We start from the raw sequence: 19,831 nt of genomic DNA on the forward strand, positions 1-19,831 counted from the left end.
CCTATAAGAACATCCAATAGTCAAAGGTATATGAAATACAAATCGTAGAGAGAGAAATAGTCCTATAATAACTACAACCTAAAACTTCTTTCATGGGAATATTGAAGACTCATGTTAAAAGGAACCACCAGCTTTCATATGTTCTCATGTTCTGAGCAAGGAACTTAAACGTTAGTTTTCTTTTACTTTCTTCTCCAACACTTTGTTTTTGCATTATTTAAACCAAATTGAACATGTTTCATTATTTATTTGAGGCTAAATTGATTGTATTGCTCTATTAAGTTAAAATTAGTGTTCATTCAGTATTGTTGTAATTGTCATTATTACAAATAAAAAAATGTAAAAAAATCGTCAGATTAATCGGTAACGGCTTTTTTTTGGTCCTTCAATAAATCGCTATTGGCGTTGAAAAATCATAAATCGGTCGACCTCTAATATAATAATGTTCTGATTGAATCTCTTCAGTTTTCGTTGGAAAGAAAAGGGTTAAGTCAGCCATTGGCTAGGCCATCAGAAGCTAGATAAAAGGCATCTGCCATTCAACTGTATTAGGGCAACATTTTGGGGTTAAAGTGGAATCAACCAATCACATTTTGACTTAATGGATGGGACCGTTTTACAAAAACTTATGGAAACTTCTGCTTTCTTTAAGGCCAACAGATCCCTGTGCAATAGCGAGCAGTAGTTTTCCCACGGTCTAGCTAGCTAGCAATTTTTGTTGTTGGGTAGTTTACAGTGGCTGCAGCAGGTGTTAAAGAGAATGTTGCTGCTAATTTGTTAGCTTCTCCCTTTTCAAGAATAACTTTCAACAAGAAGTTAAGTTTCAAATGATTATCATCTGGTGAGTGGAACTGTGTTATTGCAGCACGTTTCCTGTTGTTAGCCGTCTCTGCCAATAACTTGTGTGAAACATTGTTGCATTTAAAGTGGAACTGACAGCATTTTAGCAACATGAAATCTTATTAAAATCTGTTCATATATACCCCCAGGAAGGATACTTTTTAAAAACATTCTGACAAGTGACCACTTAAACCACTTTTCACATATATTCTTAGTATACATAATTCCCAAACATTCTAAGACTTTTGTGAAAATTAAATAGCAATATAGAGTGGGAAAACAGCCATGTGTTTGGACAATTAAGACACACTGCAGTAAATAAAACTGAATAAAAACATCCGTCTTGTCCAGGAACGGAGTCAACACAGACCGGTGCGCTGTAGTCAATCAGAGCTACAGTAGAACTTTATACAAACAAGCCATTTGCCACACAGGCCTGCCATCATTCACTTTGAACTGGACTGTGTGTGTACAGGCAGTTGGGCCTGCCATCATTCACTATGAACTGGACTGTGTGTTTACAGGAAGTAGCAACAGTACGACTTTAGATCATTAGAACACATTCACCAAAAGCCACAAAATACACCTGAATGGATTTCTAAAAATATATAAACACCATGGGAGTCCTCTTACATTTGGGAACTTTACAGTCCTATTGATCAAACAACCATGAAAAGGTAGGCTGTCTCTCCCTCAGTTATGCACATCAACAGTGTATAGCCAGTGAAAAACTATTTGATGGAAGAGTCAGTCACTCACCCACTCCTCCAATGGCATGACATCCTCCTAGTTAGCTAGCTAACGTTGGCCTCCGTGTTTATAGCTTGCTACATAAATAGATACGTTAGCCTATTAGCCACGCTATGACTGATTTGCGATCATTGCCCTTGCTAGTTTTATTGTATTGACATTCCCAGCCTTAGTTACATTTGTCCGTTGTCCAGAATATTGAATGATTGAAATAATGCATCCTGAATGGAGGCAGAAAACAATGTACCAGATCAGCTGTGATTTACAACCTGATAGTCAGATGTTTGGACTCCCAAGAAATGTATTGGTTAATTATATTAATCATGCATTGAACTGCTTCCATCTATTCTGCCAACAATGCCCCAGTGTACGTCATGGAACGTGAAGTTAAATAATCTATTTTTAAACCTCAAATTTGGTTTTGTAGCATAAACTGAGAATTGTATATTTTTGAGTGATATTGTCTGTTTCATATCTGCATAGGTAAAACGCTGTCAGTTCCACTTTAAACTTAAAAAGTCATCAGTTACTTTGTGTGCAAAACGTTAAAATGTTTTTTTTTTGCAATGGGAAGTAATAGTTGTACATTTTGATAGGGAAATGCTTAATGGTTGTGTTTTTGTATTCTTATGATTGGGACCTACTGGCTTATTATGTCTGAGTTTATGGACAGCTTATCCTTTAACATCATGCTGTGTGTGACTGCTGTCTTTCTATCGGCCCTATGCAGTGGTGCCTGGAGAAGTGGGTATACTCAAATTCCCCAAAAGTCCCCAAACAGCCCACCCAGCAAAGGAAAGGCAACATGTGGGAAAGATCCTGTTTTTCTAAAGATTCTTCAGATTTTCACAAAAAAAAAAATCACACTTTTTTTTTTAAAAGAAAAAAAATGGACAATGTGATAGTCCTCAACAATACTTAAACATCAATCTGATTGGGTGGGCCTGACAGGGCCTGGCTCCCCAGTGGGTGGGCCTCGGTCTACGCCCCTGATGCAAACAGTGCATGATGACAATTGCGCATCACAAACAGCCTACTGAACAATACTTCGGGCTAAACTTTTTTCAATACCTGGTTTGCATTCCCATCGTTGCCTTAGTTAGCATTTACAGGTAGATATCATCAGTTGAAACGTCTTCCCTACCAGCTCCCGAAGTCATTCTTCTGTGAGCTGCTCCATGCCAAAACCAGTAGAGAGCTGCACACTCCTGCTGCGTGCAGATAATATTCCGCTGAAACTGGGCTGTGTGTGCAGCACACATCTTTATATATTTCACATACTTTACAATTGTGTAGGATACTTTGTGCATGATTTCTCTATTGTACTACATCATTGTTAAATCGTATACGCCACTACATTGTGGCGCAGCGGTCTGAGCCATTGCATCTCAGTGCAAGAGGCGTCACTACAGTCCCTGGTTTGAATCCAGGATGAATCACAACTGGCTGTGATTGGGAGTCCCATAGGGCGGCGCACAATTGGCCCAGCATCGTCTGGGTTTGGCCGTCATTGTAAATAAGAATTTGATCTTAACGGACTTGCCAAGTTAAATAAAGGTTCAACTTAAAAAAAAACTTTAAAAAAAAACACATCAGTAAGGATTAAGAAGTGAGTACACGCAATGCCCACTGAAAAAAAAAAAAAAGTGGGTATACAGTTTTTACCTGCGCATAGCTTCCACTACAACACTGGCCCTTTGCGTTTTACCGAAAGTGCACACTTCTAAAAGAGAGTGCTGGTATTACAGTTGCTGTCCTTTCAATGATCAATGAACCGGTCACCCACTGAAGGCCTCTAGGTTCACCCACTGAAGGCCTCTAGGTTCACCCACTGAAGGCCTCTAGGTTCACCCACTGAAGGCCTCTAGGTTCACCCACTGAAGGCCTCTAGGTTCACCCACTGAAGGCCTCTAGGTTCACCCACTGAAGGCCTCTAGGTTCACCCACTGAAGGCCTCTAGGTTCACCCACTGAAGGCCTCTAGGTTCACCAACTGTACTAATATGTCTATAATAGATATAAAAGGCTGTTAAGACACTGTAATAATGTTTCAAGAAAGAATTGTATACATCTGGCCTTGTGAAGCTGTTTTATGCGCTGACTGAATGGAAGATAAGATTTTTTATTTTTTTTACTCTGCTGGTCTTGGGAAGAAATTGTCAAAGACAGAGTACAAATGTTTCCGACACCAAGACAAGACAGAGACACTCAATATGTGGCCTTGAGTACTACAACACTGCTGCACAGTACTACACTGTTGCCTAGTAGGTCCTATTCAATGATATATACAATACATACGTGTGTACACCCCCGTTTGGGGTCACTTAGAAATGTCCTTGTTTATGAAAGAAAAGCAAATTTTTTGTCCATTAAAATATCAAATTGATCAGAAATACCGTGTAGACATTGTTAATGTTGTAAACGACTATTGTAGCTGGAAACGGCAGATTTTATGAAATATCTACATAGGCGTACAGAGGTCCATTATCAGCAACCATCACTCCTGTGTTACAATGGCACGTTGTGTTAGCTAATCCAAGTTGATCATTTTAAAAGGCTAATTGATCATTCTAAAACATAATTGCAAAAGGGTTAGCACAGCTCAAAACTGTTGTCCTGATTAAAGAAGCAATAAAACTGACCTTTAGACTAGTTGAGTATCTGGAGCTTCAGCATTTGTGAGTTCCATTACAGGCTCAAAATGGCCAGCATCCCGGAGTCGCCTCTTCACTGTTGACGTTGAGACTGGTGTTTTGCGGGTACTATTTAATGAAGCTGCCAGTCGAGGACTTGTGAGGTGTCTGTTTCTCAAACTAGACATTCTAATGTACTTGTCCTCTTGCTCAGTTGTGCACCGGGGTCTCCCACTCCTCTTTCTATTCTGGTTAGAGCTAGTTTGCGCTGTTCTGTGAAGGGAGTAGCACACAGCGTTGTACAAGATCTTCAGTTTCTTGGCAATTTCTCACATGGAATAGCCTTCATTTCTCAGAACAAGAATAGACTGACAAGTTTCAGAAGAAAGTTCTTTGTTTCTAGCTATTTTGAGCCTGTTATCGAGCTCACAAATGCTGAAGCTCCAGATACTCAACTAGTCTAAGGAAGGCCAGTTTTATTGCTTCTTTAATCAGACAACAGTTTTCAGCTATGCTAACATAATTGCAAAATGGTTTTCTAATGATCAATTAGCCTTTTAAAATGATAAACTTGGATTTGCTAACACAATGTGCCATTGGAACACAGGTGTGATGGTTGCTGATAATGGGCTTCTGTACATTTCCAGCTACAATAGTCATTTACAACAGTAACAATGTCTACACTGTATTTCTGATAAATTTTATGTTATTTTAAATGGACACAAAAATGAGTTTCTTGAAAAAAAAAAAAAGGACATTTCTAAGTGACTAAGCTTTTGAACGGTAATGTGTATGTATAAATATCAAATTCATTTTACTCCTCATATTATTTTGAAACTCTGCATCTTTGGTAAAGGCTCGCAAGCAAGCGTTTCATGGTAATGTATACACCAGCTGTATTCAGCGCATGTGACAAAATGTTCTGTGTCACTAAGCTTATTGTACACCTGACGTAAGTGGTGTTTCTCCATATCAACAGTGAACACCAAAAGTACTGGGACAGTGAAACGTTGTTGTTGTTGTTTGGCTCTGTACTCCATTACTTGGATTTGAAATGATACCATGACTATGAAGTCAAAGAGCAGCCTTTCATCTTTAATTTGAAGATATTTTCATCCATATCGGGTGAACCGACCAAAAGTATTGGGACAATCTTGGGGTCACTTTTATTATAAATAAGAATATGGTATGTTTCTAAACAATTCTACATTCATGTGGATGCTACCATGATTACGGATAATTCTGAATGAATCGTAAATAATTAAGAGAGAAAGTTAGAGTCAAAATATTATACCCCCCCAAAAAAATGCTCCCCCTCCCCCATTATTGTAATGGTGAGAGGTTAGCATGTCTTGGAGGTATGATTTGTGTGTCTAATTTTCTCAATCACCATTATTCACGATTCATTCAGGACTATCCGTTATCATGGTAGCATCCACATTCATGTAGAAGTGTTATTAACATATGTTATTCTTATTTACAATAAAAAGTGACTCCAAAATGACAATACGTTAGTTACCATTCATTTCTATTTGGGAACAAAATAATCTGAAACACAACCAGGAAAATAAAATAAAAAGAAACACAAATGAATCCAAGATGTAGTCATTGCGTGCTAAGAATATGGGACCAAATACAAAACTTGGACTATTTTAATACACATCAGTGAATTGGCCCCAATACTATTAGTCCCCTAATAATGAGGGGACTATGTACAGAAAGTGCTGTAATTTCTAAACGGTTCATCTGATATGGATGAAAATACACCCTCAAATAAAAGCTGACAGTCTGCACTTTAACCTCAGTCGTTGTATCATTTCAAATCCAAAAGTACTGGAGTAGAGCCAAAATAAATACAATTTAAAAAAGTATCACTGTCCCAATACTTTTGGAACTAACTAATTCCTCACTGTAATTCCAATCTTAATACATTTCCTTGTTCGTAGAGCTAATGTCCTTAGACTTAGAGCAAAGAACAGAATGTACAGGTGTGTCATGGAACACTGTTCATTGTTGAGGGGAAACGGACATTACACACTCCTTCCTTAAGGCCTCATCTTCCTCCTTCTTCTGCTTGGAAGAATTGAAGGAGAGTGTATTAAACATAATAGCCTAGACTAGTCCTTGAGAAGAGAGATAAGAGTAAAAAGAACAGCTGCAATGGAAATGCTCTTTCCCTCTCAATTCTCCTTCATATCTGAAACTTTATTCACACCCAGATTATCCAAAGCCCTTTACAGAGCAGTCAGTGTGTAGTGATTAAGCCTGTTGCCAGGGTTTAAACCTCCCCTATGTTGGGCCTGCCTGCCTGGGAGAGCGCTTCTGTTGCAGGAGAGGGGGCTTGAGCCTGGGCCTGCCTGCCTGGCAGTGGGAGCCGGAGCCTGGGCCCGCCTGCCTGCCTGCGAGAGGGGGCCGGAGCCTGGGCCTGCCTGCGAGAGGGGGCCGGAGCCTGGGCCCGCCTGCCTGCCTGGGAGAGGGGGCCGGAGGCTGGGCCCGCCTGCCTGCCTGGGAGAGGGGGCCGGAGGCTGGGCCCGCCTGCCTGCCTGGGAGAGGGGGCCGGAGGCTGCGCCCGCCTGCCTGCCTGGGAGATGGGGCCGCAGGCTGGGCCCGCCTGCCTGCCTGGGAGATGGGGCCGCAGGCTGGGCCCGCCTGCCTGCCTGTGAGATGGGGCCGCAGGCTGGGCCCGCCTGCCTGCCTGGGAGAAGGGGCCGGAGACAGGGCCTGCCTGCCTACCTACCTACCTGGGAGAGAGGGGCTGGAGGCTGGGCCTGCCTGCCTGCCTGGGAGAGGGGGCTGGAGCCTGGGCCTGCCTGCCTGGGAGAGGGGGCTGGAGCCTGGGCCTGCCTGCCTGCATGCGAGAGAGGGCTGGAGCCTGGGCCTGCCTGCCTGCATGCGAGAGAGGGCTGGAGCCTGGGCCTGCCTGCCTGCCTGCCTGCGAGAGAGAGAGGGCTGGAGCCTGGGCCTGCCTGCCTGCCTGCCTGCGAGAGAGAGAGGGCTGGAGCCTGGGCCTGCCTGCCTGCCTGCCTGCGAGAGAGAGAGGGCTGGAGCCTGGGCCTGCCTGCCTGCCTGCCTGCGAGAGAGAGAGGGCTGGAGCCTGGGCCTGCCTGCCTGCGAGAGAGAGAGGGCTGGAGCCTGGGCCTGCCTGCCTGCGAGAGAGAGAGGGCTGGAGCCTGGGCCTGCCTGCCTGCCTGCGAGAGAGAGAGGGCTGGAGCCTGGGCCTGCCTGCCTGCCTGCCTGCGAGAGAGAGAGGGCTGGAGCCTGGGCCTGCCTGCCTGCCTGCGAGAGAGAGAGGGCTGGAGCCTGGGCCTGCCTGCCTGCCTGCCTGCGAGAGAGAGAGGGCTGGAGCCTGGGCCTGCCTGCCTGCCTGCCTGCGAGAGAGAGAGGGCTGGAGCCTGGGCCTGCCTGCCTGCCTGCCTGCGAGAGAGAGAGGGCTGGAGCCTGGGCCTGCCTGCCTGCGAGAGAGAGAGGGCTGGAGCCTGGGCCTGCCTGCCTGCCTGCGAGAGAGAGAGGGCTGGAGCCTGGGCCTGCCTGCCTGCCTGCCTGCGAGAGAGAGAGGGCTGGAGCCTGGGCCTGCCTGCCTGCGAGAGAGAGAGGGCTGGAGCCTGGGCCTGCCTGCCTGCGAGAGAGAGAGGGCTGGAGCCTGGGCCTGCCTGCCTGTGAGAGAGAGAGGGCTGGAGCCTGGGCCTGCCTGCCTGCGAGAGAGAGAGGGCTGGAGCCTGGGCCTGCCTGCCTGCGAGAGAGAGAGGGCTGGAGCCTGGGCCTGCCTGCCTGCCTGCCTGCGAGAGAGAGAGGGCTGGAGCCTGGGCCTGCCTGCCTGCCTGCCTGCGAGAGAGAGAGGGCTGGAGCCTGGGCCTGCGTGCGAGAGAGAGAGAGGGCTGGAGCCTGGGCCTGCCTGCGAGAGAGAGAGGGCTGGAGCCTGGGCCTGCCTGCGAGAGAGAGAGGGCTGGAGCCTGGGCCTGCCTGCGAGAGAGAGAGGGCTGGAGCCTGGGCCTGCCTGCGAGAGAGAGAGGGCTGGAGCCTGGGCCTGCCTGCGAGAGAGAGAGGGCTGGAGCCTGGGCCTGCCTGCGAGAGAGAGAGGGCTGGAGCCTGGGCCTGCCTGCGAGAGAGAGAGAGGGCTGGAGCCTGGGCCTGCCTGCGAGAGAGAGAGAGGGCTGGAGCCTGGGCCTGCCTGCGAGAGAGAGAGAGAGGGCTGGAGCCTGGGCCTGCCTGCGAGAGAGAGAGAGAGGGCTGGAGCCTGGGCCTGCCTGCGAGAGAGAGAGAGGGCTGGAGCCTGGGCCTGCCTGCGAGAGAGAGAGAGGGCTGGAGCCTGGGCCTGCCTGCGAGAGAGAGAGAGAGGGCTGTAGCCTGGACCTGCCTGCGAGAGAGAGAGGGCTGGAGCCTGGGCCTGCCTGCCTGCGAGAGAGAGAGTGCTGGAGCCTGGGCCTGCAAGAGAGAGAGGGCTGGAGCCTGGGCCTGCAAGAGAGAGAGGGCTGGAGCCTGGGCCTGCAAGAGAGAGAGGGCTGGAGCCTGGGCCTGCAAGAGAGAGAGGGCTGGAGCCTGGGCCTGCAAGAGAGAGAGGGCTGGAGCCTGGGCCTGCCTGCCTGGGAGAGAGGGCTGGAGGCTGGGCCTGCCTGCCTGGGAGAGAGGGCTGGAGGCTGGGCCTGCCTGCCTGCCTGCCTGCCTGCGAGAGGGGGCTGGAGGCTGGGCCTGCCTGCGAGAGGGGGCTGGAGGCTGGGCCTGCCTGCGAGAGGGGGCTGGAGGCTGGGCCTGCCTGCGAGAGGGGGCTGGAGGCTGGGCCTGCCTGCGAGAGGGGGCTGGAGCCTGGGCCTGCCTGCGAGAGGGGGCTGGAGCCTGGGCCTGCCTGCGAGAGGGGGCTGGAGCCTGGGCCTGCCTGCCTGCCTGGGAGAGGGGGCTGGAGCCTGGGCCTGCCTGCCTGGGAGAGGGGGCTGGAGCCTGGGCCTGCCTGCCTGCCTGCCTGGGAGAGGGGGCTGGAGCCTGGGCCTGCCTGCCTGCCTGCGAGAGGGGGCTGGAGGCTGGGCCTGCCTGCCTGGGATAGGGGGCTGGAGGCTGGGCCCGCCTGCCTGGGAGAGGGGGCTAGAAGCTGGGCCCCCCTGCCTGCTTGCCTGCCTGCCTGGGAGAGGGGGCTGGAGGCTGGGCCCGCCTGCCTGCCTGGGAGATGGGGCTGCAGGCTGGGCCCGCCTGGGAGAGAGGGCTGGAGCCTGGGCCTGCCTGCCTACCTGCCTGGGAGAGGGGGCTGGAGGCTGGGCCTGCCTGCCTGCCTGCCTGCCTGGGAGAGGGGGCTGGAGGCTGGGCCTGCCTGCCTGCCTGCCTGCCTGGGAGAGGGGGCTGGAGGGTGGGCCTGCCTGCCTGCCTGGGAGAGGGGGCTGGAGGGTGGGCCTGCCTGCCTGCCTGGGAGAGGGGGCTGGAGGCTGGGCCTGCCTGCCTGCCTGAGAGAGGGGGTTGGAGGCTGGGCCTGCCTGCCTGGGAGAGGGGGCTGAAGGCTGGGCCTGCAAGAGGGGGCTAGAGCCTGGGCCTGCCTGCCTGGGAGAGAGGGCTGAAGGCTGGGCCTGCAAGAGGGGGCTAGAGCCTGGGCCTGCCTGGGAGAGAGGGCTGGAGCCTGGGCCTGCCTGCCTGCCTGCCTGCCTGGGTGAGGGGGCTGGAGTCTGGGCCACTGTGTCCCAAATGGCACCCTACTCCCTTTATATTGCACTACATTTGATCAGAGCTCATAGGATGCAGAATGTCCCCCTCTCCCTGACAGCCACAGTTGATGTGTCCTCACCCCACGCATCCATCAACACACCTCACACTTGTAGAGATGTAGTTGCACATTACAGTCAGACAGGTTGCTGACTCACAGAGGAGGAACTACACAGTAAATATAGAGTCAGTCAGGGAAGACAAGCAGGATAAATATCAGGTTTTAATTGGACTTTACACGTGCAGAGGAACATGTAAGATATGTATGTAGACAAGGCCTATGGGGTATATGCAATGCACACATGCATAGGTTACTCACAAACACAAACCACAACCGTTGAACACGCCAACAGATCACGGACAGACAGGATGTCAGTGACACTCGGGGAATGTCCCAAATGGCACCCTATTCCATATAGTGCACTACTTTTGTCCAGAGCCCTGATAAAAAGTAGTGCACTACATAGTGAATAGGGTTCCATTTGGGAGGAAGACAGGATGTCACGTCTGAATATCCTACAAAAAAGCTAAACTAACTGGGTGAAGGTAACAGAGGGAGGGGAGGGGAGGGGAGGGGGGGGGGGGGGGGACTTCCGTTGGACCTCGGTCACACACACTACTATTTCAGGCTACTGTCCCTCTTCATACAATAAAAAAATAAAAAATAGACTGAACGAGCCTAGACACCAGTATTATCAGCTAGATAGGTGACGCAGGCAACCTTAAGGGACTGGTAGCCTCAGACTGCCACGGTGTAACTTTCTGTTCATAGTTACTTCCCACTCAAAGCCTGAGACTTACTGATGAGCTGGCTGGCCTACTTGATAAGGTTACTGTAGGTTATGTGGGAAGCATGGGCTTAAGCAATGAAAGTTGTTTCTTTAAAATCAAGCTACTGGCTGCTAATGGGCAAATATTTGTTTATAGTGAGAGAAATGAATGTACACATTATACAGAGAACTCTGATACAGAATATTCAAGAGCTATGTGAAGACCAAATATATGCTAAATATGGAAGCTAACGACTTCATATGGCTCAGGCAATATCTTGGGAAATTGCAAGATGTTGCATGTTCAGAACAAGCAGAAATGTGTTCATTACAAGCAGAAATGTGTTCATTACAAGCATGTCTGTTAGCTTCCTATTCAAGCTGTCTACATAAAAGGATGACATCATTAAGTCAGGTTGGTTGTTGTAGGCTGTTCCACTGGCTGCTATTTTAGCCTTTAATGAGACATTTCAAGCTCGTAATGTTAACCTACATTTACTTTTATGCAGATTACGGACACAAAATATCTGCATATCAGTGGTAAAGCTATCGTTGAAAGCATTGCATGAATGACAATTGACGGCAAATCAAACAAAACATTAAAAAGGTAGCTGCCAAATGGTGTTTAACCAGTGTGTAGTACACTAGTCCAACATTTGCTTCGAGCACAAAAATAACAGACGCACTAACGTTAGACTCGGGGGACAAATGTGATTTCTGTCTGTCAACTACTGTGCAGTTAAAATATGTAAATGAAACGAAATTTGCTTTAACATGTGCATTGAGCTATGCAATCGTTTTCGATGTCTGGCAATCCATCCATCGTAGAATGTCCCAAAAAAATGATGCAGTAAGTGGCTGGTTGTAAAACGTTCAGTCGCAACATGTATCCGCTGAAAAACAGTGTGCCACAGCCAGACAGTAGCTAGCTACATTGTAGTTCCAGCCGTCTGGTGACAACTCGCCAATTATCAAGTACAACCTCTTAAAACAAAATGACAATTCCCAAAATTGACAGCTAAACCAAGTTGAAAGGCTTTTGAGCAACTGCATACAAGTTTTAAAAACATGTCTCATTGTTTATCGAGTGGTTCAGTTTATAATTTAACACGACAAGAGATGAACCGAAGTGGCTTGTCATTTGCTCGCAATACACTTACCCATGAGCTCAGGTCGGTGCTTATGAAAACACGTCCTCTGTTCCTCATTTGCCAAGCAATACTTTCAACGATTTAAAAGCACTGCATGAATGATAAACAATTTCCAATGAAACCGACCGTTAGAATTGTTTTGCGAGCAGGTGTAACCAACCAAGTATTTGGCTTGCACAGTTCAACTACCCTACGCACTTCACTGACTGCCTATCTAGTCACAGACTGTTACGTTAAAACAACAATGCGTTCAAGTCTCAACTTTGGTAGTCATCATGCTATGAGTCATAATAAAGAATCCAACTACATCAGCCTAGTATCATTTCACAGCAACATGGGTTACTTGGACTTCATCTTAAAGGAAACGAAGACATGACGACAGCGTACTAGGAAGTGTCTCTCGTGTATAAGGCCAGCAAATTAGAAGCGTGAAAGGGTGACAGCAATAGCTAAAATGAACATTTGTACCTTCATCATAAATAAACCAAATGAAAAACTGACCAGTGATGTTCTTGTTCCTTTTGATGAATCCCACGTTTCCAATAACATTTAGTCCAACTCGGAGAGACAACTTGACTTTGTGAAGTTTGGTCAGGACTTCCTGAATGAGGGCTGGAGTCGCTCCTTTCCTCCGCACGGCCCCTTGTCGCTGACAGCTAGTTTGACAGGCGGAAATAAATTCGGAGATTATCTGGCAAGCAGCAGTTGTCTTTAGTTCTGGCCTCTATAAATGTTATGGTTTAAAAAAAACAACAACATTCACTGTATGTGTCACAATTGTTTAGATCATGCCCGTTGATTATTGATCATGATCAATACATTGCACTGATGTCGTGTTGTCAAGACCATTGTCATTTAACTCTACAATATTGGACGTTTTAGTATGTGCTGTTTACAAGGAGAAACAATCGAGTTCAGAGTCAAAGCAGACGAGGACAGGAGGTGGATGAGAGAAACAAAAATGTATCGGTTATCGGCTATAAAGGATCATCAACGGACAACCTTTGGGGATAGAAAAACTAGGGATATCAATGTTAAAAATTAAAATGAATACTTGGGTAGACTGTATTAGGTTTCAGTCATGTCCACATTAATAAAATAACATGGGGTTAATTGTATTTTTAAAAATGAGAAAACCGACATTTATTTTTGGGGGCTTTATGTATATTGTTCAATGGTGCATTGGGTCAATATTGACCACTGAAAGCGATGAAAGTTGGTCACAGAAATGTAAATTCTGATCAAATGTGTCACTTGGCAGTTCATAAAAACTAAGGCGACACAATTGAAAAAAAAATGAAATAAATAAACAATAAGGCAATACTGACATCTGGTGTTAGAATTTAGAATGACACCTTTAATACTAGACAGTCCATGGAATTTATGTCGAATAAAAACATGATGAATTGCAGGAAATTCATGCAAAACGCTTAAAAAGTAGCGAAGTATTAGGTCCTCGAGTTAGGTCCCGGGTTGGACCCCCATTTTCACCTCTGCCTCCCTCTCAGTGTCTATAGGCCAGGGCAGCAGTGATGAGTCTTGGCAGGGTGTTCATGGGAATATCTGTGCACCAGGCAGATACTGTACTTCCCCATAGTGCATGTGTATAATGGTCTGGATGTTGTTCGGAACAAGACTCGCATTACCTTGCCTGAGACCTTCAGACTTTCTTTGGCTCCCAAGCCAATACCTAGGCTTTGGTTCAGCTGGAAAACAGTCTTGTGAGATCTGAGTTCGATCCCCGGTCAGACAAACTGGTGCTGTGATCGAGATGGGTCTCTGCGAGGTCAAAGGGGGGCGAGGTGTAATGGAGGAGGTTTGGAACCACGGTTCACACTTGTGTGATGTGTACCTTGCCAGTGAGACCTGAAAATGTGCATTGGCTACCGAGCTAATTCCTAGGCTTGAGCTAGCTCAGCGGGCTAACACAGTCTTTTGACATGTAGAGACCAAGGTTTAACCTTGGTCACAGACAGTGTGTTCAAGCTCAATCAGATATGACTGGTATCACGCAAGGTTATGTAACGGCTGTCGTGAGAGAGAGTAGACCAAGGTGCAGCGGAGTTAGTGTTCATCATTGAATATTTAATAGACGAAAGAACACTATACAAAAATAAGAAAAAACCGACAGCCAAACAGTCCTGTCAGGTGCAAAACACTAACAGAAACAATTACCCACAAAACCCAAAGGAAAAACATGCTCCTTATGTGTGACTCCCAATCAGCAACAACAAACTTCAGCTGGGCCTGATTGGGAGCCACACATGGCCCAAAACAAAGAAATACAAAAAACCTAGAAAATGAACATAGAACGCCCACCCAATGTAACACCCTGGCTTAACCAAAATAAAGAACAAAAAACCCCTCTCTATGGCCAGAGCGTTACAGTACCCCCCCAAGGTGCGGACTCCGGCCGCAAAACCTGACACTGAAGGGGAGGGTCCGGGTGGGCCTTCTTACGGCGGCGGCTCAGGTGCAGGACGTGGCCTCTGCTCCACCCTCGGCGTTGCCCTCTTAGGTGGCGCACCTGGCTGCGCCGAAGGTCTGGTGGGCGACCCTGACTGCGCCCGGCTGGCGGGCGGTGATAGCTGCGCCCGGCTGGCGGGCGGCGATGGCTGCGCCCGGCTGGCGGGCGACCCTGGTTGCGCCCGGGTGGCGGGCGGTGATGGTTGCTCCCGGCTGGCGGGTGTCCCTGGCGGCTCCGGACAGGCGGGCGGCTCTGGCGGCTCCGGACAGGCGGGCGGCTCCGGACAGGCGGGCGGCTCTGGCGGCTCCGGACAGGCGGGCGGCTCTGGCGGCTCCTGACTGGCGGGCGGCTCTGGCGGCTCCGGACTGGCGGGCGGCTCTGGCGGCTCCGGACTGGCGAGACCCACTGGAGGCCTAGTCCTAGGAGGCGGCACAGGACGGACCAGGCTGGGGAGACCCACTGGAGGCCTGGTTTGAGGAGGAGGCACAGGCTTAACCAGAATGGGGAGACCCACTGGAGGCCTAGTCCTGGGAGGTGGCACAGGACGGACCAGGCTGGAGAGATCCACTGGAGGCCTGGTCCAAGGAGGAGGCACAGGATAAACCGGGCTGTGGGGGAGCACTGGAGTTCTAGACTTGACGCTCTTTACCCATACTCCAGGCTGAATTCCCACTCTGGCCCGGCACGGGCGGAGAGCAGGCATTGGGCGAACTGGACCCTCCCAGCGCCCTGGAGACACAGTTCGCAGAGCCGGTGCAGGATACCCTGGCCCGAAAAGGCGCACTGGAGAAGACGCGCTGAGCTGGCACAACCCGTCCTGGCTCGATGCCTGCCCTCGTATGGCACTTGCGGGGGGCTGGGCTATAGCGCACCGGGCTATGCATGCGTACTGGGGACACCGTGCGCTTTACCGCATAACACGGTGTCTGACCAGTACTGCGCTGCCTCCTGTAAGAATGGGGAGTTGGCTCAGGTCTACCGCCTGACTCCGGCAATCTCCCCGTGTGCCCCCCCCCAATTTTTGGGGGGGCTGCCTCCCGTGTCCGTTGCGCTCCCTCTCTTCACAACAGCGCCTCTCAGCTATCGCCGCCTCGATCTCCCACTGCGGGCAGCGATACTCCCCAGCTTGAGCCCATGGTCCACCTTCGTCCAGTAATTCCTCCCATCTCCAGGAATCCTGAACGATCCTCTCCATTTTCTCCAAAGTCCAAGAGTCCATACTATTCTCCTTCTCCTGGTGCCTCTCCTTCCTCCGCTGCTTGGTCCGTTTTTGGTGGGTAATTCTGTAACGGCTGTCATGAGAGAGAGTAGACCAAGGTGCAGCGGAGTTAGTGTTCATCATTGAATATTTAATAGACGAAAGAACACTTTACAAAAATAAGAAAAAACCGACAGCCAAACAGTCCTGTCAGGTGCAAAACACTAACAGAAACAATTACCCACAAAACCCAAAGGAAAAACATGCTCCTTATGTGTGACTCCCAATCAGCAACAACGAACTTCAGCTGTGCCTGATTGGGAGCCACACACGGCCCAAAACAAAGAAATACAAAAAACCTTGGCCTAACCAAAATAAAGAACAAAAAACCCCTCTCTATGGCCAGGGCGTTACAGGTTATTATAGTTTTGTGTTCTTATGTTCGTTTTTATTTCTATTACTTTTAAGATTTGTATTTGAAATTCAGTTTAGTTTCAGTTAGTTTTCAGATCTGATTTACTAGTTTATTTAGTTAAAGTTTTATAAAAAATGATTTCGTTTTAGTGTTAGGGACAGAAAGTATCCTGTGTGGGAGGCCAGGAGCCATTTGTGTTGTATAGTTTTTTAGCTAGTTACTTCTTGCCACTGTGGGGCAGTAATGCGTAAGGTGATGGTTCAGGTCATAGGTTAGGTTAGTTAGAAAGTGGGGCTGAATGCACCGATTCCCCATGTGTTTTTTTGCTGCTCATTAAAAAAAACGGATTTGGGTCTTGGGGGTGTGGTTCGATGTGGGTGTGTTATGTTCGCTATATCATACCCTGGCAGTTAATGTTGTTTGTCCCTCTTGAGTCACCGTAGCAACAACATAGCCTCTAACACTTCCTCAAAATAGTCTGAACTATCTTAAATAAAGATAGCTAGTTAGTAGTAGATAGCAGTAGTAGGTAGCAGGCACATTGAGCAGGCAGGGCACATTAGCTTAATCAGTTTAGGCATTTCTTGTGTTCTTATTTTGTTTTTTACATTTCTTTATGTGTTTCTGTTCTACCTAATTTTATTTTTAGTGCTACATTGATTACTGCATTGTTGGGTTTGGAGATTGCAAGAAAAGCATTTCATTGTACATGTGCACGTGACAATAAAACGTGAAACTTATCAAGTCACTGTGAGCCGGCGACGTGTGTGCTTTGGCGACATTTCGTTTTTACATCTTTCATACTATCTATTACCAGAGGGTGTGTCTGTCTGGCACTGTTTCCTAGGGAATCATGTTACAGAACAGGTCACAGCGGAACACAAGATGCTCGTGAATGGGTTTATAATTTTGGAATATTGTTGCAGTTGGGATGCAAGAGCGCATCGACTCAATTCTCATTTCGCCCAAAACGGACTCAAGTGATCATTATCAAACATATCATCAAGTGGCCACCCCATTAAGGGCTTAGGGGTCAAGTGTTCTTTCAACATAACTCTGGCAATGTGTAGTCTTATGTAATCAAGTCCAAGGCGCTGAGTAAGGTCTGTCTCACTGTCTGGAGGTTCTGCTGCTATAGAATACCACCACAGGAGGTTGGTGGCACCTTTATTGGGGAGAACGGGCTCGTGGTCATGAATGGAGCAGGAATCAGTGGAATGGTATTCTACATTAAACACATGGTTTCCAGGTGTTAGATGCCATTCCATTTGCTCCGTTGCGGCCATTATTATAAGTTGTTCTCCCCTCAGCCGACCTCCACTGAATACCACAGAACTGTAGTATACTTTAGAATACTATACTGCACACTTTTAGTATCCCTCAATCACAATCAGTGCTTACTATAGAATGTTCAAGTATACTGTATGGTAAATACTACAGTATTATCCACACAAGAAACACTAGTAGATAGTAGTACAGTAATGTCCACAACAACATTATCCGTTCAGACCCCAGTTCTACCTACCTAACTATAGGTTATGTAAAATGTTCTATTATTTCTACTTCAGGAAATCTACAGGAGAAATACTATAACAAAAACATTATAGTAAACACTACAGTAATGTCCGCAAAAACACTACAGTGAATACTATAGTATTTACACCATATACTGAAATATTCTTTATTGTCACGTCCTGAACCTTGTAAGATGGCATTTTCTATAGTAGAGAAGGTCAGGGCGTGACAGGGGGTGTTTTGGGTGGTTTTCTATGTTTTCTATGTTTAAATTCTATGTTTCTATTTCTATGTTGTTGTTTTTTGGGTTGATCTCCAATTGGAGGCAGCTGGTCCTCGTTGCCTCTAATTGGAGATCATATTTAAGTAGGGGTTTTCTTCCTGTGTTTGTGGGCAATTATTTTCTGTTTAGTCTCTGACAGAACTGTATTCTGATCGTCTGCAATTTTGTTTTTTGAGTTAATAAATATCAATATGAGCACTAAACACGCTGCGCCTTGGTCCCCTCTATACGACAGCCGTTACATTTATGTGGGACATATGACATTTTAGTCATTCAGCAGACCCTCTTATCCAGAGTGACTTAAAGTTAGTGCATTCGTATTAAGATAGCTAGATGGGACAACCACATATCAAAGGCATAGTAAGTACACTTTTCCCCAATAAAGTAGCTATCAGCAAAGTCAGAACTAGAAAGGGGGAGAAGGGGGAATCGATTGCAAGTGTTGGTTCAGGAAGAAAAACAATGGGAGGGGTGGGGTGTGGTGGGGAATTATTTTATTCAAGATACTCTTTGAAGAGGTAGGGTTTCAGGTGCTTTCAGAAGATGGGCAGAGACTCTGCTGTTTTAGCTTCATGGGAAGGTTGGTTCCACCATTGGGGTTCGAGGACAGAGAAGAGCTTGGACTGGGCTGAGCGGGAGATGGGCCAAGAGACCAGAGGTGACAGAATGGGCTGTAGGGTTTGAGCATAGCCTGAAGGTAGGGAGGGGCAATTGGATAGAGTGCAAAAAGCTTTGCTAGGCAGTACCGCAAGTATCTGTGAACCCCAAGATTCAGAAGCTTAGAAACCCCATTTAATATTTGCCCAACATTTTGAGAGAAAAAAACAAAAACTGAACATAATTCATAATGGTTTTTATTTTAGTTCGTTTTGGAGTTAAATGCAAGAATTTCAGTATAGTTTTAGTTCTTCAAATGGGTTTGTTAATTACTTTAGACGGAAGTCGTTGAGCAAAGTCGGTATGTGAAGTCTGGGGAGGTACATATGCACCGAAAGCAAGTTGGGCTACTTCTGCTGTTTCAAGGAAACTCGACAATGGCAGACATGGCTTTCACCTTTGTTATTGCAGATGAAGTGGATGCTATCGAAATTGGTTCAACTAAGCTATATGGAATTGCTTTAACAAAGTCATACCAATGATCATTTTGCTATTGATTTAGAAATGTAAGACCCTTTGAAGTAACCAAAAAAAAAATATATAATGTTTGATGAAAAATTGAATTTGGCCTTACTGCTATTAGTACATACAAACTCATTGAACAACAGATGAACCCACCCCCAAAAATCTAAAGGAAGTTTGTTCTGAAGTGTCTGTCCTATATCTGAGAGATATAAGAAAGATCAGGAATAGTTTTTTTAAATTTTTGTTTTATATATGTATTTAACCTCTTATTTTTGGCATTAAACAGTCTCCATATATACTGTACTTCCATTCACTTTTTCAACTGGTACCCAGGACCTTTAGACGAGTCTTGTGAGGCCTGTGGGCATCCTAGAGCAAAATAACATGTACGTGTTCGTGAGAGTCTCTCCTTTCCACAGAGGGGTCAGATTAGTGTGTAGCCCAAACTGTTTGGACGCTACAGACAGAAGTTGGCAGATCGGCTGTCCCAAGACACTTGTGGAGAACACCATCCTGAGAGTAAGAGTCTCATATTTCCATAGAGGGGTCATGCAAGTTTCTAGGCCAAACCATTTGGACGCTACAGACGATTTTGTGAGAAGACCGATTTTCAGGATGCCTCATGGTCTGACAAATACCAAAGATGTGGAAGTGAGACATCGGCGGATGTGGTGGATTGATACGCATCCAACGCAAGACACCAGATATCTCTCGTTTAAACTGACAGATTTTTATGGGGGTTTTTTATTACGCGAAATCAACTCTAGGGTGTTTTAAAGGACAGTTTTCGGGACATTGCCAGTGTAGAACTCCCCGAGAATACCAAATGCAATATGTACAATATGTATTCAATTTTATTCACACTTAATAAACAAATCAACACTTTTTTTATTCATTTTTTGTTGACAACAATATTAAAGACAAGAAAAATTCCTGGCTTTAACATGGGACACAAAATTACAGTAACATCTAGATAAATACATTAGCTATATTGTCGCAAGTTGGATAT

General features: G+C 47.0%; 1 protein-coding gene across 4 annotated transcripts in view; it reads right to left on the minus strand.

Moving 5' to 3' along the window:
• LOC106579820 (serine/threonine-protein kinase TAO3) overlaps window positions 1-12,689 on the minus strand; it is a 134,069-nt gene extending 121,380 nt beyond the window's left edge. For 2 of the 4 annotated variants that reach the window (XM_014160025.3, XM_014160027.3), the window contains exon 1: window positions 12,324-12,689. The gene's annotated coding sequence lies outside the window, so the exon portion shown is untranslated. Of the gene's footprint in view, window positions 1-11,831; window positions 12,137-12,323 lie in introns of those variants that run through there. The other 2 variants (XM_045704275.2, XM_014160026.3) reach the window with 2 other exon arrangements.
• Between the last annotated feature and the right edge of the window lie 7,142 nt (window positions 12,690-19,831).

The sequence above is a fragment of the Salmo salar genome, chromosome 20 (genome assembly GCF_965601325.2).
Source record: "Salmo salar chromosome 20, fSalSal1, whole genome shotgun sequence".
In the NCBI taxonomy this organism is placed as follows: domain Eukaryota; kingdom Metazoa; phylum Chordata; class Actinopteri; order Salmoniformes; family Salmonidae; genus Salmo; species Salmo salar.